We start from the raw sequence: 26,031 nt of genomic DNA on the forward strand, positions 1-26,031 counted from the left end.
GGGGGATGACATTATAGGAGACAGGCCACTCAGTTCAGACAAAGGAGAAAGACTCATTCAATTACAAAAGAAAAATACAAGAACTCAGTTACATGCTGAGGTCATATTGGGGTACTTAATACTGCCTTGCAAATTAGTGAGGAGGAACTAAAGTAGATTAAAAGACTGGAAGAAGAGATAGAGGGAGATTCCACTATTGTAGATGCTAAAGCCCTGCTAGAGAGTATCAATAAAACTTTGACAGATTTAAAAACTCACACAGTCAATTTAAAAACATCAAAATTGAGTAGAGAAATTAAGAACTTTAATCAAGATTCAGTATACCCATATCTTAAAGAAGATTTATTTAAAAATACGAATCCGGGGGCTTTAAACTCACAATATAAGGGGAGATCGCGGACAAGATTTTTTACTATCTCCGATTCCTCCTCAGATACTGATCAAGGAGCAGGAGCATATTTCCAACCTTATCAACCTTTTTATCAATATCCCAATGCTCCACCACCTTTTTTAGACAGAGGGTGGTGCAGGGGCAGAGGATTCAGAAGAGGATGGAGGCCTCCAATGTTCCAATTACCACAGGATCAGAACTTGTTCCGAACCAGACAGAGAGTATAAAGGCGGCAGTCACCATTAGGTCGGATGTTGGTGGCATGTTACCACCTTCGGTTACAACAGATATGGGTGATTATATTGAACCATTGCCGATATGCAACCTGTCTAAACATGTATTGACACATTGGGAAATGAAGGTTTTACAAAAAGGCCTTTCATTTGTACCTGTAGTGACACAAGACCCAGTGGATACTAAGACTGAGGTTTTTGTCATTTTTACGGAAAGTCAGATTGAAAACCTTTTTCTTAGACAAAGATGAAACTCCTGAGCTGAATGTTAGTGGGCTATAGATTAAATCCTCCTTTTGTCCGGATAGTGCTAGCATGCCTGATGAAATTATATAATTTGAAAATCAAATCTTGAAGGAAATCAATTCACTTAATAGGAAACACATCTCTTAGAAATCAAATTTTACGAAACAAGAACATATGGCCTCAAAAAACCTGGCAAATAATCCCTTGCCGGTGATAAAACCGGCCGACAAGGGTGGTGGAATTGTTTTATGGGACAGTAATGAGTATGATAATGAAGTACTGAGACAACTGGGCAACCTCACTCATTATTATCGTAAAATTGCAGATAGCCCTGCGGCTATGCTTAAAGCTAAAATCCTGTATTTAACCACACAGGCCCTCGATTGTGGATACTTAGGCAAAAAGAAATATATCTATCTTAATTTTACGATGAAAAAATTGCCTAGTTTGTATGTACTGCCAAAAGTACACAAGGACGCCGAGAAACCACCAGGGCGCCCTATTATTGCTGCATGTGGTTCTTAACTTGAACCTTTAGCCGAATATATTGATACCTTCCTAAAGCCCACAGAAGCACGTTTAATAGAAAAATACCATGCCGCGACAGAAGGCTTGAACGACAGAGATGAGATATGGGCACTGATATAAATAGCTATGATACTTCGGGTTATAGCATTATACATAGGTGAGGGGGATTATTGTATGAACTGTGTTTGCCCCTTGAAATGTCCCTATGTTGTTTATGTTTTCCTTACGTACAATATATGGAGATTGGTATTCTTTAAATTTTTTGCTGTGATGTTTTATACCATGTGGCTTTTATTGCTGATATAGAGAATGCGTAAGGTATTGTGGTTCCATTTCTACTTAAGGTATTTTTTCCTTTAGGTACACCCCTATTATTTAGAGTGTACATAGGTGACCGAGCAGTGTCTGTAAATTTTAAGTTGCCTGTAGTATGGATTGTGTCTACGGATTATATGATTCGAGTATCTTGATATTCGTTATAGCGTCGGTAGGCAGATTTAAATAGGACTGGAGTTTTGCTTAAGATGTGCATATTCTGTTATAGAGTTACCACTAGATGGTGTAGTGTATGAGAGCTCCTATATTCCTGCTGGAGCACAGTGGTGAGATACATGTGTTCACATTTTGTACACCAGTCATCCTTTGTAATAATTTATGAATTTATATTTGTATATTTTTTTGTATTTAGTTTAATTTTATTGTAATTTCGGGTTTCTTTCCACCTTGCATATATTGCTTAGAGGCCGCGCTCCGTAATCTTCGATCGGGGCATGAGGGGAAGTGTAGTATTAGACAAAGCTTTTACTTGTAGTCTCTTCTCTATGTTAATGTCTGGCAGAGCGTGACGTAAGTACGTGGACGCCATGTAAGCAGCTGCTGATGATACGCGTACACTCGCTGTTTGGAACCTTGGTGCTCCGAGTGTATTGAAATCTTGTGTCCGTGACGGGACCCCGTTTGTGCAGGTAATTTATCCTGGGGGGTATTAACATCTGGTGTTTTTTGTGAGCGCATGAAACTCGACGTGCTTTTGCTGGAGCGTGAGTTGAGAATTCCTCTAATCGCCATTTTTCACTTTTTATTTGGTTTATTAGGAATTAATCACCTGCTTACTTTTTCAACTTTAATTTTAGTGGACCTCTGATGTTTCATTATACGCGTGGAATACAGCCTCGCAAGGTAAGATTTAGGCTTTTTGCCTGAAGATGGTACATGGAAATACTGATAATGTCCCTGTGTAGCCTCTGTATGTTACTTAGTAGAGTATGCTGTTGTTTTTCTCGTATTAGGGTTCATTGGCCATTGGGGCCAGGTGGCAGCGGGATAGGTCCCTGCCAGCCGTGTTTGCCCAAGAGAGCGCACATTCCTTTCAGGTAGTTACAGTCCATTGTGTGTGTGCTATTTGCCTTGCTGCCTGGGTGTTGGCCCTTACTTGTGTGGTGATGGCCTGTTGTCTAACTGATACCAGTGGAGCAAGTCTGACTTGGTCAGATGTTTTTTGTTTTGTTTTGTTCTAGGTTTTCTCTGTTTGAGAGTTTGGGGCACTTTTGTGTGTCTTCTTTTTATTCCATAACAGAGCACTGTACTTAATCTTTTCTGGCACTGCTCGGTCACTGAAGGGTGAGTTGAGTCTTGATAATTGATCTAATCTGATGAGATACAGAATATATTATTTATTATTGTCATTGTAGAGATTTTGAACCCCCTGTCCTGATGAAGCCTAAAGGAATTTTTGGCTGAAACGGGACCGCACCTGCGTCAACATTTGTAAAGGAGTCCTATCACTTAGAGTTGTGTAAAGGAAGGAAAGCACCACTTTTTCAGTTTTGAGGGGTTATTCTTCAGGCACAATAAGGACGACCTTACAGTGTACTGCTCTGAATTAAGAGCGTACACACTGATTATTTTGTTCTCAGTAGGGGAACTAATTATTGATCTACTTGTTTGTGATATTTGTATATGTTTGATATATGTTGTACATGTTGTATATATTGTATATATGTAGTGTATCATATATATATGAGCATGGTTTAAATGTTTATGTAATGAAGTGTATTTTCTTTTTTTTTTTTTATTGCATTTCTATGGCGCAACAGCTACCCTGAGGGTTTCCCGGCGCCCTGGATCAGCATTTCATGTAGACGTCTCACAGCCACATTATAGGTCAAATAACCAAGCTTTCACTCCCTTGCGGAATCGAAGGTAACAGGGTTCCAGTCTTAGATGTATAGGAAGTGAGTTCCATAGTGCCGGTGCTTGGTAAGAGAAAGAGCGCCCTCCTTGTCGAGCTCTCTTTACCCTGGGCACGATGAATTTAGCTTGCCCTGCTGAGCGTAGATTTCGCGAGGGAAGGTAGTTTCTAACCATATTGCATAGATATTTCGGGGCTATACCTGCATTTATTCTGTGCATATAGCACAAAGCTTTAAACTTTACTCTGCTGTATAATAAGTGTATAATGTGTATATCTGAAAACTTTATATGTGTTAGTTTGTTGTGATCATATTGGGTTTTGTCCTGTCACCTGACACGTACACAAGTTGTAATAGTAGAAATGTATTTTGTTAGAAATAAGATTTGGGACTAGCAGGGAATTAATTGTACTCTGGTTGTAAATAAATATTTTGATTGATCTCTTTATACCTTTTTTCTTTGACTCTATATCATTGATGTTTATTGCCCAGGTATATGAGGGTAATTTGGGCATTACCCCGACTATATATATACCTTCCAACGAAGAGTGCAGCACCACAGTAGTCCTCATGGTGCACTGGTGTAGTGCCCAGCCCACCACAGCAACCGTTAGTATAGAGACCTATGAGGGATGCGGCCGAATTCAGCATCAAAGTGAGCAGCCCAGGCAATGTCTCAAGGCAACCTTACATGACAATAGTTCAAGGAATCAGCAGCATAAACTAAACCATGTCCCAGTCCCAACCCCCAAAAAAGCACTACTGTAGGGGGAAGCCATTTCTTTAAGCTCTAGGGCGGGCAGTCATTAACTGAGTTTCAAACAGGTAGGCTACCCAGAGCCATATCATGCGTCGTGGAGTAAAGTCCCCACAGCAAAGAATTGTAAGATGAAAGAAAACACTTTACATGCAGCCCTTAATGAATACAGGAATAACAGTAAATGTTGGATCCCCCACATAGTGACCCCCAGAAGTGCGAATCAAAAGCATAAATAAATGTGATCGGGTTTAACCAACCCATCAGTCATTTTTTTGATCAAGGCCACCAATTGCAGCATAATCGCTGGGACCACCTTTCCTTCCTGGCCCCTGACTATCAGCACTATCCCGGTCCTTAAGAGACATCAGCAGGGAATGTGGGTCCAAAAATATTTTAGCTTTCCCATCAAACATCACCTTGAGCCTTGCAGGGTACAACATTGCATACTCAATTTTCTGGTCCCTCAGCTTCCGCTTCATTGGAGTGAATTGCCTCCTGGCCTCCTGTACCTGAAAAGTGAAGTCAGGGAATAAGGAAAGAGAGGACCCTTCGTACTGCAAACTGCCCAGATCTCTTGCCTTCCACAGCGCAGCATCCCTGTTGTGGTAATTCAAGTGCTTGTCAATGATGGGCTGCTGAGGGGCTCCGGGCTGGGGCCTACGGACCAGGGAATGGTGCGCTCTTTCCATGCCAAACATAGGAGAGAAAGTATCAGCGACCAGCAGTGTAGTAAGTAATTTTTCCACGAAGGACTCCATATTGCCTGTTGCAGTGGATTCAGCCAGGCCTATAATTCGGGGATTACTACGTCATGATCTGGCTTCCAAATCTTCAGCCTTGTCGTGCAACACACACAAGGCCTTCTCAACGCGCTTCTGAGCAACATCGAAGTCAGACTGGGCCTCCTCCGACTCTGTTATGCGCCGTCCCGCCATATCTAGAAGTTCCGAATGCTTGGCGACCCTCTCTGCCATTCTGTCCATCCTGTAGGCCAAAGTGTCAATTTTACCGTCAATGGCCGACAAGCCTTGCTGCATGGATGCTATGATTTATTTGATGTCACTCACCGGGTACCCAAGCAGGTCATCAGGGTCAGACATAGCAGAATCCGCCGCGCTCTCACAACATCTAGATTTCCATTGTACAGAGTTTATTTTCGGCTGGGTCTTATCCGGTTTCCCCATCGCAGCACCTCTAGTACGCGGGTCTGCCAGGAGATCGTATGTCAACCTCCGCCAATGGAAAGTTCCAGGCTCAGGTGCCGTAAACAGTGTCTACCAGCGGTGTCAAGCCGGGTCAGCAGCGCTCCGGGGCGAGATTAATTTGCACAAATCAGGCTTAAGGCCGAACGCAGCCCCTTTGAGTGATTGTCGCAGCCCCCGCACCCACTGAGTCACTAGTAGCAGCCAAGATGAGCAGGCCACACATTGCACGGCTCACCCGTCTCATATAGATCACCAGAGCACCATCCCGGTAATGCTCAGCGTTGCTAGGCCCTTGCCAGGAGCCTTTGCTGAGGCGGACGTCACGCTCCGAAGCTCCACATCCAAGCGGCAATATGGTGACGCCGCGGGTGTCGTTGCGTACATCGGCCACGAAAGCAGGCCTCACGCCGGTGTAGATGTAATCGGCCAGATCTCTCACTGTAGCAGGGCAAAACAGCAGTTGGACATCGTTATGCACACCGCTCATTTCAGGCTACCTCCGCCCGGTGTCTCCGCTCATACATGAAGCGATGAAGGCATCAAATTCTTGCCGGATTGTCGGTGGCTGGAGGAGCTCAATTACGGAGTGGCCATCTTTAGGCCAGTCAAGCTCCAACCCCCATGTCATCTCCAACTTGATACTGAGGTTAAACTTTCCTTTGAAAAAAAATTGTGAACTTGAGGTTTGGATGGCAGATAAGTAAGTATTAGTAGTTTATTTGGATCAATAGCATGATCTTTCATAAAAAAAATCTCATTAAACAAAAATGAATAACACATTGCATTCAGTTAAAAAAGAATAAAATGACATCTTGTTACTTATATGTATACAACATTCAATTTAAGTTTAAAACATATGATTAAAAAAAGGACATCAATCAATTCTTTGTGAAAGGTAGGAATAAGAATATGATAAAAATGTATCAGTACTTTAAAACCTATAATATGAATTTGATAAGACAAAAAGATAAAGAGAAGGTGAAAAAGCACCATGCTATCAGGTTTATTCATGGGCCACAAAATTAATTTCTGATCAACAGTGGGGCCTAAGTTCTTGCTTCCTCAGTAATAGCCATGTTATTATGACACGTGCTCTATCCAGGTGTAGATCTTCCCCACCATGTGTAAAGTAAGTATTTAGTTAGTGTGAAGACAACCACCTACTTGTATCTGATGTAAAGACACACAGTGCTTCTTTGGGGCGTGAAAAGGATAGCACGCGACATGCCAGAATAATCCAGGTTTTCCTCAGCTTTGCATAAAACGGACAGAAAAATATAAAGTGCTCTAGTGTTTCAGGGCTAGTATTACATAGGGAGTATAGCCAGATTACAGATGCATTCTTCCAGTTACTTCTCAACGCGTTAAATGGAAGAGCCTCGGTTCTGAACTGTATATAAAGTGTTCGTGCTTGAGGGGGTTCAATTTCATCTATATATGATTCAAACTTAAAACAGCTTTTGATATCTAGAAAACAAGTTGTTAAGGAACCGGTGATCCTAACTTCGATGCATGAGGAATCATGAAACTCCCAAAATCTCTTTTTTAAATGAGACCCCATTTTTTTAGTTATAGAATTTGGATCTTCCCACATAAAACCCAGTCCCAATTTATAGAGCCAGACCTTTGCTTTTTTAAACCATATCAGGCGCCCAGTTTGACTAATGTTAAGTTAGAAGCTCCTCCATTGCTTTCTTAACAGGAATCTGCGTCTTGCTAGTCCAGAGTCTAATCCAGAACATAAGCACCTTTAGGACAGCAGAATGGACAATAGACCTTAGACCAATGTCTAAATGGAGGGGTATCAATGGCGTATTCCTTGGTAGGTTTAAAGAGGCTTGTAAACATTTGTTTTCTGATACTTCTAATTTATTCAGTTGTTCCATCCCCCACACAATTCTGCCCCGTGTAAATCTTCGCCCTTTCCCTTTGCCCGACGTATTTCTAAAATTGGATAAATTGGACGGAAAGGGGAACTTTTGGCTTTCTTAATTATAGCATAGTCTGCATGTTGCAGAGAGAGTACGCTCTTCTGTATTTGGGAAATCCAAGAAAAATTCTCACTTATTCTACCCTCCAAATAGTCAAAAACCTTGACCTGGTCTAACCTTTGACTGTCTAGCCTCAATTTATTCTTTGTGGACGTATATGGGTTGAAAACCATGAACTTACTCTTTGAGCAGTTTATTTCTAAACCACTTTCTTTGCAGGCAGTTGCAAACTTGGTTAGTACTTACTGAATCCGCATAGGGGTTTTAGAAATCAGTAGCGTATCATCTGCAAATGAAAGGCAGGGGATTTGTTTGCCCTCAAATTTTGGTGGATTCCCTCCGCAGTCATTGAGATCTTTAATAAGTCCATTCATATATAAAGTGAACAAGGTTGGCGTACCCCTTTTAAAACCAGGATATTTTTTGTTAGGCTACTGTCTGTGTTCCACCTGACTTTGGCATAGTTTCTAGTGTGCAACAGGACCAGGAGTTGGAGCAGTCCCCCGAGAGACCAAGATCTCTTAAAGCAACCCATAACTTAGAGCGATCTATTGAGTCAAACGCCGTTTTCAAATCCACGAATGCAACATACAAATGGCACTTCAGAATGGTTAACTCCTTCCAAATTAGTAAAAATCAAAACACCTGATCTAGGGTACTCGTAAAAGATCTAAAATGAGCCTGCAGATGAGAAAGTATACAGGAACACTCCATCCAGCCTTGGAGGTGCGTTAACATCATTTTACTGAATATGTTTTGAGATACATCTATAAGGCTGATAGGCCTATAGTTTCCTGAGTCTCTCTTGTCGCCCTTTTTAAATATGGGAAGAATTTCAGTGCCTTTCCATGAGTCAGGTATATCCCCCCCACGTTTGATAGCTGAGTATACTGAATGGAGTAAAGGGCCCCATATAGTAGGTTCTGAGCGCTATAAATCGCCAGGTAGCCTATCTAGCCCTGGAGCTTCCCTGACTGTAGAGAAGAAATCACATTAACTATCTCCTCTAATGAAAAGTGAACTTCTTCCACACAATACACTATGAGGGGATCCCTACCAGTCACAGCTGTATCATCCTCCAACATGGGCACGTCCCCTGAGAACAAGCTCGGAAAATGCTCTTCCCACACTTGGGGTTGTATCAAAAAATCAGTTTCACCAACTGGCTGTTTAAGGCCTTTGGATAGTAAGTGCCAAAATGTCTGGGAGTCCTTTTTTACTGATGCCTCTACTAAAATGTGCCAATTTTCTTCCTCCCTTGCTCTTTTAGCCTCACCCTGCGTTCTCTTATAGGCTCTTCTTGAATTGATTATATCAACCCTTGTTCCTTTCTTGACTGCCCTGGATAGAGCTAATTTGTTTTGTTTGCAGTCTTCATCATACCATGGAGCAACTTTAACAGTGGACATTTTAGTATTACACTGTCTACTAACAATAGCCTTTATATTAGAGGATAGATGCAAAAAAGTAGACAAAGTGATATCTTTGTTTGGGTCATGATTTCCCAATAGAACTAGGGCCTCAGATACCTCTTTGTAAATTATCCATAGAAGCATCTAATCAGAAATTATTTGTGGCCATTTCATTCTCCTTTTATTATTAGATGTAATAATAGGAGCTACTACTAGGCTTATTTGGTGTTGCGGGGGATAGCTCCAAAAACAATGCATTGTGAGCACTCTCTTCTCTGTCCAGGACAGTTATATCATGAATATTAGACCATAAATCAAGATCTACTGTGATAAAATTAATTCTGCTCTTAATACTGCCCTTTTAAATTTAGTTTTAACCTCTACATCTGAGGATGTCCACCCATTACAGGCGTGTCCCCTATTGGTAAGGGAAAAAGACAATACCTTTTGACTAACCTTTGCGATTCTTTTCAGTGCCGGTATTTGAAGCGTATAAATACCTCTGGCTTGCTCTTCCTCCTGTACCAGATCTTGAATATAGTCAATAGGTTCTTGGGTCGTGTTAAAATTACCGGCTACAATAAGATAATATCATTTATATGAACTATCAAGAAATTCAGTCAGTTTTAATAAAATGTCTGAGTCATTATGGGGACTACTGAACTGGTTATAAAGATTAATTAACCTCAAGTGCGTGTTCCCTTTTGCTGAGATATCAAGGCCTAGGATTTCCTGTGATTCCTTATTTAGCCTTTTTATTTTACAACTCAATGTTGTCTTAACTAGAATTAGCAATCCCCCTGCAGGTCTGCCAGCTATCGGGTGTATAGCTTTGATGCTAACAGTGTCATACCCCACCCTTTAATACTGCTCAGTTGCCCAGGTCTCTTGCAGAAGACAAATATGACTACTGTCCACAAAACTGCTCCATTCTGGATCATTTAATTTTGATTTTAACCCCGCAACATTCCATGAGATAATATTTAGGTACTGGCCTTCAAAAGCTCTTGCATGCGTCTGTGTCCCTCTGTTTTTCTCCTATACATCCGCCATAAAGTACACACTGGCCCTTATGTAAGACTGGTTTCCTATTCTCTCTAATACTCAGGTTGCTTATGTTTATATACCTTCTTGGGCTATCAGTGATAACCCCTTCATTGTGTGTCAATTGGGGTTGTCCAGCTTAGAGAGAGCCTGGTATAATTTCTAGTTTCAATGGAAAAAAGATCCCTAGATATCTGTTTATGCTGCTGAACTTACCCTAGGGGTTAAGGTGCCTGTAAAAGAAACCCAAGTACATAAAACCAATCCTTTGGTTATCTTGTCTCCCTGATTTTCCACTCCAACCTCTATTCAGTTTTCCAGCAAGGGCAGATGACCTACACTTTAATACTACACAATTGCCACAGATAGACTTACACAGAGGACTAATCCAACTCACTCTTCTAATGAACAAGATATCACCATAGTTAGTATTAGTGAAGTCAGAGTTAAAGGATAGCCAATGGTAGACCTTATTTTTCAATTGGTTCGTAGTTTCTACTGTATTACTCTGTATTTGGGGGACATTCGTTAATATTGCGACATAAGGACAGCATTCTAGTGGGAGATACAATTTCCTCTCAGGTGGAGGTGGAACCAGAATTGGTGCTTCATATATTACCACATTTGACTGACCATCACATACAGAATCATTGGCACTATATGTAGCCAGATGTGGTTTAGGACAACTTCCCAGATTTACTCCCTCGATTTGATGTTTTGTTTGCCTCACAGAGGTGCCTTGGGATGTACCCTCCAAGACAACATTTGCAATTACTTTAGTAGTATTTGCCAGAGGCGGTTGAGTAGTTTTACAACAACAACCGGTTACCACATTAGGCTGTCTAACAGGTTCAGAACACCCCTCCATAACAGGGTAATTAGAACTTTTAGACTCTGCTGATCTAGCCCCACCCAACAGGTTATTTACTTTTTTTTCGCTAACACCCACACTTTTTCCAGTTTGTCCATCCTCATCAAAATTGGTGCAGGATTTTTTACAAGTAAGTTATCAAGGTGCATGATTAATGTCTCAATATCTTTCTCAGTTAGGGCTTTAAACACTGACAACGTAGGATTGGGTCCGGACATAGTTAGTCCCTATTCCCTTCATGCGGCAGTCCCTTGATTGTGTTTTTTGCTCAAGTACAAGTTCTTGACGGAGGTTCCTGATTTTTTGTTTTCTTCTTCCTCTTAGCTGGCAGTTCTCTTATCGTAGGCGAGGTTGAATTGGGTGCAGATAAGTGGTCTGCAGGGATTACATGATCGTCTACTGACAGTATTTCCTTTTCTATTTCCCCTGGAATTCTATTCAGGATTTGACCTAAGTTCGGGGCAGCTAGCAAACCACCCTCCATGGACAATCAACCTTCTACCCCATGAATTTATTTGTACATGGCTCTAGCAGCGCGTGTCAAAAAACAGTCCAATGTGGAGTTTTGGAGAGACCTCAATGTAAAAAGGCGATCACCAAGAGCAACCAAAAACCACCAGAGACTTACTTGGCTAGGGTTCATCGACGTCCTACGACGTAACTCCCAAGTAGACTGATGCTTGAATGATGTTACCAGATAAAAAGGCCACAAGGATGGGTCCAGCCCAGCTTCCTTCGGGCTCTGACAGGCGCAAACGGGTCCGCCCTTGGCCCAGGCTTTGCCCAGGTATGCCAGCGTGCATCCTGCACTGCGGGAGCCCACGGCCAATTAGGTAGCACCTCCTGGCGCAGAATGGTGACGTAGGCGGCTATGCGCCGCGATGAGGGCAGGCAGTGTCCGTGGCTCTCCCCGGTTTCTGGACCAGCAGGGAGTTAATGAGGCAAGAAAGCAAGATCCGCACGGCAGGAGCGCACAGCCAATTAAGTAGCACCTCCTGGAGCAGAGTTCTCACATTGGCGTCTAAGCGCCGCGATGAGGGTAGGCAGTGTCTGTGGCTCTCCCCGGTTAAGTAAGTAATTCCTTTCTATCAAACCAGCGTTCAGGTAGTCTGTAAGACTACTGACAATGTTATGACTGTGTATGATTGTCCAAGATGGAACTCATTTGAAAATGGTATTAATTTAAGAATATTGTATTGACTTTGAAGTACTTTCAATTTAGAGATAAGGGTTATATCATGGGGTCAATTATCAAACTAGAACATTCTCAAGGGTCTGATTTGAGCCTTTCAGGTATTGCATTTGGACATTGTGATAAGTATTAAAAAATTGTTGCTAACTTTGCTATTACAACTAAGAGAAAAAACAATCATGCACAAACGCAAGGGTACATTTTAGCACCACTGCTGTTGCCACTTTGTGTACTAATCTTGACAAGGCCCTTGCTAATGCAGGGATATTCCCTTCCAAACTATGAACACGTCAAGCAATCTTTCTGTGGTATGTAGTGGACACTGTTCACTTGGACAGTACAATAATTAGCAGGCCAAGAGCGTTAAACTGTTGAGATGCTTAATGCCTGGAGATCAAGCTCTGAATTAACCTAAATAAGGCCAAGATAGTAATTTCTTTACGAAAACTCAATAATCTAGGCAGGTGGTTTCTACAGACATCACCAGTGGATGCAGTCCACACAAACAAGTATTTGGTGAATAGGTTTGAGAGAAGGATGCACACTTCCACCAACTGAGATCCCTGAAGTCCAAAGAAACACTAACTATACTCTGTATACTTTATGTCGCTAGTACGAAAATGAACTATTATTAATGTAAAGCTGATGGACATACTTACATAAGGTGAAAAAGCGTCACCAAACACCTGGGTCAGGTACAATGTACTTGTTTAAAACTAATCTGTAGTCCCAAATACTTGAAGCTGAATTCCAAAAATCAGGTTTAAATTTGGGTTTCTGAATCAAGAATGGTGCCCTTTGGGTCACGTTTTTTGTCTCATGGCATAACAATCGGGCTCTATCTCTTGCATTATTGAAATCAGTCTTTAGAGTTGCACTATCCCTGGTGGAAAAGGCTAGGACTTGCCCATGGCTAGACTCTCTAATAGAGCTTTAGGCAACCTACCATACCTTGATGTCTGGAATGACATTCAACCACATCTTTCGTTTAAGGTGACCGATTACAATTTATGTTATCTAATGATGAATAATTGGTGTTTTTGCCACGAAAAAAACCTTATGGCTTGCTTTAAACTTTGCATGCAGACTTTGTCCCGTGTCATTCTTGCAGACGGATATTTTTCGCCTGCACTGCTGCACCTCATTAAACAGGACTGAAGTTGTGGGTGGCGAGATGCCAATCGGCTGGGTGAGAAGGGGAGAAAGGGCACCCTGCATACAAATTATAAGGAGACAATCCCCACAGGGCAGACATCGTCCAAGAGTATGCCAGTGTTTGTCCAACAGGGAAATGGGCGCAAACCTTTGGACTCATATGGCATCGAAGAATCATCTTCTTGAGTCTATAGCTCAGTCTCTGTAATGCAGGAGTTTTTAAGGCTTCGATTTTCTGAATTATAGTGGGGAAGAAAATGCTCCGCAGTAAACAAAAAACATAAGCTTTGAAAATGTATAAAAAAAGAATATTTTTAAAACATATTGCGTCCTTTCTAATTTTAGATCACTAGTGAAATAAAAACAATCTATGTTTTTTAATTATGCACACCTAATCATCCACTTTTTTATTTTGTATTATGGGCACAAATGTGCCATCGATTAACAGAAGTTTAAAGTATATGGACTTTGTAATTAAAATATTACAGCTGTTCTAATTTAATTCTATCACACTTACATAATATGAGTTTAGGTTCTCTAAAAGAAAGAGACCAAGTAGATATAAAACTTAGGTCCAGATGTAGGTCGCCTAATACCGGTCGGTAACGGCCGAACTTAGGGCCAGATGTAGGTGGCCATTTACCGGCCGGTAAATTGGTTTTTGGGATGTAGGGGGCCAATTTTACCGAGTCGGTAAATTTACCGAATTGGTAAATTTACCGAATCGATAAAATACCGATTCGGTATTTTTACCGATTCGGTAACTTCTAGATGTAGGTGGGACTCTTCTGAGTCCCAAAGGCCTTTCAGATTCGGTATTTTACCACCCAATCCAATTGGGTGGTAAAATACCAAATCCTGGTGTGCTTGCACATGTGTGCATGCACACCTATGCCATGTGACAGACAGACATGCCCTTAGGGCATGTCTGTCTGCCACATGGCACCCATGCCTGTATTTGGGGTGCTAGAGGGTGTCAAAGTGACACCCCCTGCACCCTTGCTGGAATCGGTATTTAGCGATTCTGTAAATACCGATTCGGTAATGCCCATTGATTCCTATGAGCTTAAATGCCCATAGGAATCAATGGGCATTACCGATTCAGTAATGATTCAGAAAAGGGGGTGGTGATGAACAGAGTGTCTGAATTAAGCAGACCACTCTTACCCAGTCCAAAGATCAGGGCTTGATCCATCACCGTTTTTTAGCTCACTGCACCATCCCAGCTCAGAACCTGGCTGTATGCAAATTAGTCTGTCCCTGGCCCAGTGCATCATGGGAACAGGGCAGACCAAACTACCAAGCCAATTCTTATACTGGGAAGGAAACAAGCTTCCGGGGACCGGTTTCTGGCATTTCAGCCGTCTTCGGCCCGGCTTGCTTGAATCCTGATGGTGCAATGAGCAAGGGACTCACATCTGAGTATACCCTTCCACGCTTATGGTGGACAAAAATGATTCAGAAAAGGGGGTGGTGATGAACAGAGTGTCTGAATTAAGCAGACCACTCTTACCCAGTCCAAAGATCAGGGCTTGATCCATCACCGTTTTTTAGCTCACTGCACCATCCCAGCTCAGAACCTGGCTGTATGCAAATTAGTCTGTCCCTGGCCCAGTGCATCATGGGAACAGGGCAGACCAAACTACCAAGCCAATTCTTATACTGGGAAGGAAACAAGCTTCCGGGGACCAGTATTTACAGAATCAGTAAATACCGAATCTTAATCTGTAATACCTACACCCCCCCCCCCTCTATTTTACCACTTCTTAAATACCGAATCAGTAAAATTCAGTATTTAAGAAGTGGTAAAATAAAATTACCTACATCTAGGCCTTACTGATTTTCGACCGTTACCGACCGGTATTTGGCATTTGGAATGTAGGTGGCATGATTGTAGGATTTGGTATTTTTCCGAATTGGTAACTTAAGGAATCGGTAAATTACCTAATTCTTAACATACCGATTCGGTAAATTACCAAATCCTTAATGTAGGAAGGACTCAAGTGAGTGCTTTTCACATTTAAGGAATCGTTATTTACCACCAACTACAAGTTGGTGGTAAATAACGAAAACAGTTAAAAAAAATGTTGTGCTTTTTTAACAGTGCCATGTGGCGGACATACATGTGTGCCACATGTGTACCCATGCACTATTCAGGGGTGCAACAGGGTGTCAATGTGACACCCTGCCACCCTTGTAAGTCTACCCCCTATTACCGATTCGGTATTTACCGAATCGGTAATTCTCATTCATTCCTATGGGCCTCCAGGCACATAGGAATGAATGGGGAATACCGAAATGGTAAATACCAAATCGGTAAATACCGAATCGGTATTTACTGAATATTACTGATTCGGTAAAATTTACCAAATCATTAGCTACATACCATTTACAGATTCTAAAATACAGAATCGGTAAAGTTTGGTATTTTAGAATCGGTAAATGATATGTACCTACATCTGGCCCTATATTTGCAAACTGAAATGTGCATTTTTCAATTTAGAAACATTGAAAGAAAGAGACTAGGTGTATGGTAATTCAAATTGTGAGTTGGATTGTCAATATATTAAGTTTATTTGAATTTGTGTATGTATTTGTGTGTTTTAACTAGCTAAAAAATAAAAAAAAGTGTCTAGCTGATATTTTTACAGTAATTAATTAGGTAACAATCAAAAACAAACCTGATCAATACAACTTATTTACCATGGATGTAACAGTGCAAAGGAAATTTAGATTTTGGAGTAGATCATGATATGGTATTCTACACTCATTACCTAAGTCAAAATCTAAATGCAGAAATGGTGTTGTGAGAATCTGGCCTAGAGTATGATTTCCACTAATGTAAGTGGGCAACTTGCACCAGCCCATACAACCCTTATAGTGATTTAAGAAGTCTTAGACAACCTTAGAAAGCTTATAGTATAGATCAAGTGAAAAAGAACCACACCAAATATTTTTAAAAATATGTATTTATTCTATAAAATTCTCTAGTACGTTTCAATATCTCCTACACGGAGATTAACAGAATGCACACAATACTTTAACAAGAAACCCAGTAAATAGCACAAAATACCAAGTGGCCCCAAGGGGGGACCAAACCATATACTAGGAAAGTAGTATGAAAACCACGACTCGGATCAAGACCGGGTCGAGAGGACGTAGAGGTGCTGGGACCACAAGGTACCACCCAAGGTGAGTAGATTGGGAGCCCACTGAGAGCATGAGCAGTGTGGAAACATGACCGCATGCTCCTTACAAATCTATGTGCAAGTCGCTGTTGGATTTTTAAAGATTAAAGACCCTTCCCAATGGACCCTGAAGAATCCCCGTAGAAGACTTAAGGTTGGAGAGCCACCCAACTCATGGATACCCTAGTACTCACAATACCTACACCAGGGAAGCCAGGTGCATACGTGTGAAGTGGTGTTAGAAACCGGCGTTGTCCCCAATGGAGGACTTCAGGTAAGTGCCTCTGTGGAAGAAGGAAGACGTGCCAAGTGGAATTTGATGATGGATTCTTGATGAAAAGTACCTGCAAGTCAAGAGGACAGAGTATGTCACTCAGGAGTGACCAGAAGACTTGGAAGGCGAATGCCCTCCGATGTCTGGTGTTGCAGGATGGATGTGAAGGACATTGACTTTGCAACTGTGAGGACCAGGCGATGCTGAGGAGGACCAGGAGCCATGCACGAGCTGTCCCACGAAGGATGTTGAGTGCTGAGGAGTCAGTATCAGGCGCGAGCACCAACAAGCCTTGGCAAGTGCAACCAATGCAAGAATCAAAGCAGGAGCATCGTCGGGACCAGTAAGATCCAGGGTACTCACCAACAACAGGGGAGTCAGGGTAGGCCCCATGCATTCAGGGAAGCCCAAAATAAACAAATGTGGCCCTCAAGTGGAACCACAGGCAGGAGGCACTGGAGTCATGAGAGGACCTCTAGCAGCTCACCAAAAGATGCAGGCCACGATGCACACAATGTGTGTGGCTGAAGATTCTGGCCACTGCAGGTGCTTGAGGTTGGGGCTACTTGGAGCCCGAAAAACTTCCTGGAAGGAAGCCAACAAGCCTTTGCAACTGCAAGTTGGTAGCGGTGCACAGGGTTCCGTTATTTTAACCCCCACGAGGGACACTGGCCTAAAACTTAGTGAGAGGGCAGTGGAGGCATCGCGAGCTGTGGAAAACTACCACCTGTGTTGCAGAGCCCACGTAGTCTGGAGGAGCTCAGGATCTGCAGACTGGTTGACTTAGTTCCAGTGCCTGCGAAGGCAGGGCAGTGACTCCTTCATTCAAATGGACATTTCTTTAGGTGTCTTTGAGGCTTCACAGGCCTTGGAAGGTTCCTGTATGATGCACATGCACAGACGATCCAGGAGTCTGGAAGGGAGATGAAGTCAGGCCTAAACGAATTCCAGCGAAGTCCAGAGTGCCCAGACAGTAAAAGTGCAGTGGTGTCCGATCTTAATCTTATCTCATGATGAATCTAGGGACTTACACCCAGATAAGCCCATAAGTACCCTAGGGAAAGGGTTGGGTAGATTCAGGGGACATTCCCAGGGGAGAGGTTACTCCCATGTCCTTTGTCCAGTTTAGTGCCAGAGCAGGAGTCAAAGGGTCCCGGAACTGGTCTTAACTGGACTATGCACAGGGACACCAAGTGTGCCCTTCATGCAAAGTTTCTGGCACTGACAAGCGCACCCACCCAGTCCTAATATACAAAATCCTGTCTGGGAGGTGGTCACAACTCCCAGTGACAGGATGACTAGTGTTCCACCTTTCTCTGCTCGAGTTTGGCTCAGCAGCAGGATGGCAGAAAGGTGTCTCTGGTCGGCAGCAACACTGAGAGCCTAACGGAGGGCTCTTCCAGTGCTTGGAATCATATCTCCCACCCGTTTACTGAAGGAGTGATGGTATAACATGTTTTATACCAAACATGATAGGATTTGTTGCAGCCATTTTGAGATGGGCATAGCATAATTCTGCGGTGTCCCTCTATATAGTATATGGCTGCTTCACTGACAACACGGGAGAATGGATCCCTAGGCTGCAGCAGTGTCCTGCACATGTAGGGACACCCTCTAATGTAGAACCAAGCACACTGCCTTCAGGATTGCAAAGTCCTGCTGTAGGGTTGACTTATAGGTTTTAAGTGCAGTGACCCTAGATATAGGAAACCTATATTTAAAGTAAGTGGTGTAAGCACCAACGTACACAGGCTGCAATGTCAGGCCTGTAGTTCCTTTTTGCATGGTCTCTCATGGGTGGCATAATACATGTCTCAGCCCATCGGAGACATCTGCGGTACCTATGCCATGGGTACATAGGTACCATATACTTGGAACCTATTAGGGTACCCCAGTATCCAAGCAGGGGATGTACCTAAGTACTGAACATAACAATTGTGGGAGAAAGCAGATAGACTGAAGTCCTGATTAGCAGGATCCCTGTCATACTAGTCAAAAACAGAATCACATCAAGCAAAAAGTAGGGGTAACCATAGAAGCAAATCCTACTTTCCTACAGGTGTTTAGTAAAAAGTCTTGTGATTTAAGATGGCATGAATGTCAAGTCTGACAAGCACTGGTCTTACAGTCTCCTGATTTAAGATGTGAATATGACACAATCAATCATAAAAAGACATGCCTTTTAGAGGAGAAATTGGAATGAGCAAGGCTTAACATCCAAATACCATAGCCGTGATTTACTACTTGCAGGTCATAGTAAAACCAGCATCAACCTGAGTAATTCATATCACATAAGATAAGGTAAGATTTTAATGTAAAAGATTAATACAAATCATTACAAAAAAAGAGAATCAATTTTAAAATCAAAAGAAGCTCATATAGCGAATTCGAGATTTACAATTAAACCTGCGAACGTTGTATTATATCAATCCTAATCTTAAAGCCGGTCTTATGAGGTGTACAGGGTCTATCTGCTGGCTTTTAACAATTAATTGAATGTTCTTTAACAAAAACATATTTGGCAGCGATATTTTATTGAATTCTAGGCTTCAAAGGTTCTCAGCATTAGATTAAAACAACTTCCCATATTGGGCTAAAACTATTACATCAGTAGAAGTGATGCACAATAAGAGGGCCTCCTTACAAGTAAACATTCCATGTGCTAAAAACACTGGTTTTAAAAGAATATGAACTACAATCCCAAATTCCAGGCAGCATTTTTATAGATGTTTTTATTCCTCTTTTTATATATGAAAGATCAGCAATTTGAGGTAGTGCTGACTCTCTTGATGTACCTCATTGATATGTAATATTAGAAACCTGGCAAGCAATATACTACCCCTAAGTCTCAACTCAGGGCTTCTTTCAGGTAGTACAAAGTATGGGGAGCATCGAAGTATTGTAATACAGCCTGTATTTTTCAGAAATACATAAAGATTATTTATATGCCAGGATAGATCTTGTAGTCAACTATCTTTTCATTATTGCTTTCATGGTTTTGTGTGAGATGGTGCTTGTTCTAAGGAAATCAAGATTTACCTCTATGTCGACGTAAGCTTTGTTGGAATATCTTGTCCACTCATTATCTGGGCTAATAAATATCTTGTCGTACCATTTTTAAAGAGCCCTCCTTCGCATGTACAGTCTGGTAGTAATTCTAGAGAAATTGAGATTTACAATTTAGGGGGAAAAACTACAAGAAGTGCCTCAGTGTGGCACCGCAAGCCCTTTGGCTGTGCCATGCTTCGGCACTTCCGAAGCACAGGGATGCAACATATTTACAAGAATATGTAGCTCTCTGTGCTTACCCCTGCGCTGGCGCACAAACTGCTGCCATACGCTGGTGCAGGCACCCTTGCACCATGGTGCAAGGATGCCTGAGTCATGGGGAGATTGTTTGTGTGCAGGAATGGGCATCTTCCTGCACAAAAACAATCACTACAGGCATTTTCCTCTTTCAATGCATTGAAAGATGCTAGGGTGGCTTATCATTCAAAAACATCTCCAGATTTAAAATTTCTCATAAATCTGGAAATGTGTCTTGTTCCATGGGTGTTGCATGGGAACACCCACAGCAATACCCATGGAACCCCCCTTCAGCACAAAGTGCTGCGTGGGAAGGGGCCATATTTACGAGGAGAGAAAAAGTCACGCAGGGTGGCTTTTCCTGTAATATTGAGGAGCCCCGAGTACGTCACGAAAAGTGGCGTACTGGTGGCGCAGGGAGCTTGTAAATCTGCCCTTGGATCTTCTTTTAATGAGGCATATCTGTGTGCAACTGATGTATTGCAGTAGCTGAAATACATGTCTGTAGGCAATGCATTGTATCTTATCTCATAAAGAATTTTTCGCTGGGAATGCTGGATGACCATATGAATTAGCTGGTATCAGTTCTGCTTTTATTCCCCTAATGATAGGTTCGGCATATGGGCTATATGACCTTGTGTTTAGAGGAAATAGTGCAAATATTAACTAGTGGGCTTTTTTCCAGTAATCTCAGGTGAATTGTGGTTTGGTTTTATCAGTTAGCCATTTCCCCAAGTAGATGTAAGTATTAGCAGAAACGATCTTTGCCAGTAATAAGTTGGCCTTCTTTATTGCGGCCCCTCGATCAGCTGTGTATAGGTTATAAAATGACAGGAAAGAATGCAGCCCTGTTTATGGCTTTATTAGATACTTTTTTTGTGGTCTTGTTTCCATGACTTAGTTTTATTTTTACCCAGGTTTTTGTGTAAAGTGCCATAGTTACCTTGAGCAGATTTTGAAGAATGCCCCACACGGACAGCTTCTTCCATAATTTGTAACGTTCTACCCCACCTAACACTGCATAGTAGTCGACAAAGCAGATGTAGGGTGGTGGCTGAAATGGTTTCTTGGTGTGACTTGCCACGAGTGATAAGACTTCAATATTGTCTACAGTTGAGGCTTAATGCTTAAATCTAGTCTGATAATAATGAATTAGATTTTCTTTTTCTGCCCAAATTACTAGATCCTTCAAGAGGATACCTGCATATGCCTTCGCCTCTGCATCAAGGAAAGCTATCCGATGATAATTTTCTGGATCCTTGGTACTCCCCTTCATGTGAATCGGGTGCAGAATGAATCCATGCCAAGAGTGTGGAACCTGCGGTACAAAAGGGGATGTTGATGGACGTAGCATCTGACCCAATCAAACACTCACACCCAGTCAACAGATCTGGGTTTTATCCATCACCGTTCTTTAGCCCACTCTGCCACCCCAGTTCAGACATGGCCATATGCAAATCAGTCTGACCCTGTGCCCGAACTACCAAGCCAAGCCTTCCCTGGACCGGAAACAAGCTTCCTAGGACCGGTTTCTGGCATTTCAGCCGTCTTCAGCCAGGCTTGCTTGAAGAGTCTGGAACCTGAGCATGCATAAAAGAGGCCTGATATATAGGTGTTAAATGCTGGCTCCAAAGGTCTATATCTGCCTTCTTTTGATGTCTAGGTGAGCCATTTTGTCCTGGTGCCCAATCAGCCTATTGTCTTTAGGGTCCGTTTGACCACGTTTTAGTTGATGTGACTCTCCATGGGTATGTATATCTGGCTAAAGTCAATTATTGAGCGTCTTTGTGCTTTCCATTAGTACTTCATCTGTAGTGTACAGATATTTTATAAATGTCATCTATGATCCTTGCGATATGCAGTTTCCCCTTTTATACATTGGGCCCTAGTAGTGTGTGCACTCTGGCCACTGGTCTTCTCAATATTTCTTTTTGGCCTCCCAGGGGACTTCCCGATAAAACGTGAGCGTCATAATTAGGTTATGTTTCATTTCATTGTTTACCAATTTTAAATTCTGCATTTTATGTGCTTTCCTTAATGCTGTTTTATGTTTTTCAAGTGTGCCGTTGTACCAATGCTTCTTCCTCAGGTAGCCAAGCCCCAGGTATTTACTATTCTGTTGTCTGATCATCTTTTCTGCCAGTGAGTTATGTAAAGCGGCGATCATTATTGGCCAATTTTCAGTACACCGTGGCCCTTGGGAGGATCAGAGTTTGCTTGTTTGTATTCGTGTTGACATTGCTTAAACCTGGCAATGGATGTGCTGTCCCATTTTAGTCTACTGGCTAGCTTACAAGTTTCTGAACCATTTGGGGCACTGATAACCAGTAAAGTTTTTTTTATTTGCTTTCAAAACATTTTCATTAGATCTCCAATACAATGCAGTTTTCCAGTGCTCAATTACACGACACATCACAAGTAAAGTGCCTAGATAGGATAAAAATAAAAAATGTAAATAACAATCCAAAATACCCCCGCCCCCAGGTAGCTCAGGTAAAATACAGATGAAAGGGATTTGGCTTAGCAGTAATGCAGCTGTGGTAGGGTTACATCGAGTCTCAGGAATAGGCCATGTGACGTCCGGAAGGCGCCATTGTCACATTCATGGGGCCCCACCCATTTAAGCTGTTCGAGATGACAAGCATATATCAGGTTAGTGCACCACGTTTTATGCATCTCCCAGTGACAAAATCTGTTCAGACTCATCTCCATGGAGATCAAGGAGCATACACCCCCATATAGCCAAATTATCCTCCAAACTTGTTTGTTGCAGATTGACATATTTTGTTTTTCACACATACACACACTCTATCTCTCTTTCCTTCTCTGTATTTTACTGGTAAAGCAACTTGAACATGGAAAAATACACTGATGTGCTCAGGAACACACAGTTTTCTTGTTTAAAAATACAGAAGCTAGCACTATCACAAGTTGCTATAACTAATCACTTTGTTACCGTTATACAAACAAAAACCTGATATCTTTCAATTTCTTAATTAAAGTTCATGTTGAGCACACTCTGACATTTGGAAAGAAAATAGAAGCAGATTAAAGCCTTCCCACCTGAATCAGATGTATTTGCATGTATGAACACGTGCTCTCTGTCGCGCACACTCATTTTTGTGTTATAGTTTTTGGAGTCACTTTTACTGAACTTTCCCTGAGCTATCAAGAATGGTGCTGTGTGATCTCCCGCTGTAGTGGGGCTAATGATGTGCATGCACCTGAATGATAAAGATGTGGAAAAGAAACTGGTTAGGCATTATATAAATAACTCATTACATTACGGGGGCATGAGTTATAGTTAACTCAGCTAACTATAACTGCCAAACTTCCCTGGTGTTGTGCAAATTATATCTGAGCCTAACTATAAAATCCCTGTTGCCTTTGTTTTTTTCACTGAATTTCTGAAGTTTTTTAAATTCCATTTCCTAAATATAACTTATGTGTAACCTTCCTCATGATTGTGCACTGTGGTGGCAATGACCTAGGCACATCAACTGGAAATCCTAATGAAGGATACCTTTGCTGAATTGATGATGCTTTTCCCCTCACACTGTCTTGGTATACTCTAAAATATGCCAAAGACAGAAATGGAAGTGGTACAATTAATTCTGTCCACAGATTGACAAGGCCAGGTAACATGGTAATACAACTTTTTCTGCATTCCTCAGAGACCATTGCATGAGCTGTATCTATACCAACAATCTGTGTTTTGACAAGCATGGAATTTATAGAAATGATGGAGTTCACTTTACAGATGAAGGCAACAGGGTGTTTCTAAGTAATCTGAATCTCTGCATCTGGTCTTATGTGTAGCAGCCATATACACACAACCAATGCAACAGTTCAGAGACCATTGCATGAGCTGTATCTATACCAACAATCTGCGTTTTGACAAGCATGGAATATATAGAAATGATGGAGTTCACTTTACAGATGAAGGCAACAGGGTGTTTCTAAGTAATCTGAATCTCTACATCTGGTCTTATGTGTAGCAGCCATATACACACAACCAATGCAACAGCTCTTGTCAAAGCCACCCTAGAACCTGAAATATTGTGAATTATTTTTCCAATTTTTTTTTTGTAATTAGTTTTTGACAATCTTCAAGACGATGTCGTGATCTACGCAGATACATCGTAAAAACAGAAAACAAAAGCAGACATTTAATGACCACCAATTCATCCAAAAATAATATGTAGAAATATTCACTGAAAACCATCTTTCAGACGTAATTTCTATGTTTCCGGATATACGGGGTGTTGAGCAGACGTTGTTAACCATGACTATCACGCCTTTTCTAAACACATATATCAATACTTACTACAGTATTTCACATACTAGGGGTTTCTTAAAGTATCCTCTAAAGTTATGTTTTTCAAGACAGTTTCTATAAAAACCATCCCTAAAATCTATTTTATGTTTTCGCTATGACTCCGGAGATCGTGATGACGTCGATAATCGTGATTCCCCCGGACATGTTGTGAAAACAGAAAACAAAAGCAGACAATCAATGACAACTAACACATTAACCAATTATAACTGTATAATTAATTCTAACCATCACAGCAGATAACTCATTACATAAATAACTCTATAAAAGCATTTATCAGAATCTCAATATCTCTATAACAATGTGTATTAACGATTCACTGATATATATTTTTATATTCAGACCAATATTTGCTGCAATGTCGATAGTCGCGACCTCCCCGCGATGGTACACAGGGGGCTTCAATGGCGGTCAAGGCATCATCACGAATATCATGTGCGATTAAAAAAATCTATTTTATACACATAAGTTGTGTCACTGACACCCCCATTTCTCAAATTTGGGGTCAGAGTACCTATACTCTGACCTCTTATGATAAGTTTTTCATAAATGTTCTGCCCTGGGAACTATCTCGATCAATAAAATGGCAGCTGCAACTTTCTGTTCAGGGTCTGTTCAGTCAATCAGAACATTCCTGTTGGCGATTGTATTCACAATTAATTGCGAAACCGTTGCAAATTATCCAGAGCCAGAGATATCACTTTAAATTTCAGCTTAAATTTCGCAAAAACTACTAAACGGATTTACACCAAATAAGCAAAAGGCACCTCCTTGAACCAACATCTACCTCACTTCCACATTTGGTGTAAGTCCGTTCAGCTGTTCGGGCTGTAGCTGTGACTGAAGGTTCCCAATAGAAATTAACATTATAAATGCACCCTTATTTAGCAATGCAAAATCTCAGTCTCCACTTCACAGATCACCCCCATACTTTCCACAAAAACCAGAACCTACCTTGACACTTTTCTGGGACAATTTCATGTAGATTGGTCAAACAACGCCAAAGGCAAACACAGGCAAGTCAAAAAATGCTTTGCCTATTGAAACTAGGTCCTAGCTATACATACCTACTGGTGACCGCCGGTAGGTGAAAGTATAGTTGATACTTTTGTTGCACTGGTATTGTATCAAGATATTCTAGATGACAATATTATGTCAAAGAAGCTCCCCAACTGATAACAAGTACACTAAGCAGAGGTGGACGGAAAAGGGAGTGAATTAAAAGTTATTACAAGTATAATTCCCTTCACTCTCCATTGAATTTGAATATAGGTCTCAGGTGAAAAAAATGTATTGATGTTTCCTCGGCTGAACCTGCCCACTTTTAACACAAAGAGAAGGCCTCGGCTGATATGGTCTTCATTCCCATATTCTGAGCAGGAATGGGAGTCTGAAGCCTAAAGAGCATCAGCCTGATTTGCAGGAGTTATCTCAGAGTTATCTCAGCCAATAATGAATAATGAAATCGGAAACCTGTCAAATCTGATTAATGTTTCAAGAAAACAAGCACACAGGGCTTCTGGGTCTGAGTCAAGGCATATATATTTTCAGAGCAGGGGTGGATTGAGGAGAAAAGTTTGTTGTTAAACTTAACAGTTTCTATGCTTAGGTTACAAACGTCCTTGAAATGGCTCATCATCCTAGTGTAAAGACTGTAATAACAAGCAAAACAAGGTGATGATTACCCTCTCCAATGCTTAATTGCTT

General features: G+C 41.6%; 1 long non-coding RNA gene across 2 annotated transcripts in view; it reads left to right on the forward strand.

Moving 5' to 3' along the window:
• The first annotated feature begins 2,283 nt into the window (after positions 1-2,283).
• LOC144827497 (uncharacterized) overlaps positions 2,284-26,031 on the forward strand; it is a 262,935-nt gene continuing 239,187 nt past the window's right edge. The window contains exons 1-2 of one of the 2 annotated variants that reach the window (XR_013610212.1): positions 2,284-2,363; positions 2,532-2,577. This is a non-coding gene — a long non-coding RNA (uncharacterized LOC144827497). Of the gene's footprint in view, positions 2,364-2,511; positions 2,578-26,031 lie in introns of those variants that run through there. The other variant, XR_013610213.1, reaches the window with a different exon arrangement.

Source organism: Lissotriton helveticus, chromosome 4_1, assembly GCF_964261635.1.
Source record: "Lissotriton helveticus chromosome 4_1, aLisHel1.1, whole genome shotgun sequence".
NCBI classification, from domain to species: Eukaryota; Metazoa; Chordata; class Amphibia; order Caudata; family Salamandridae; genus Lissotriton; species Lissotriton helveticus.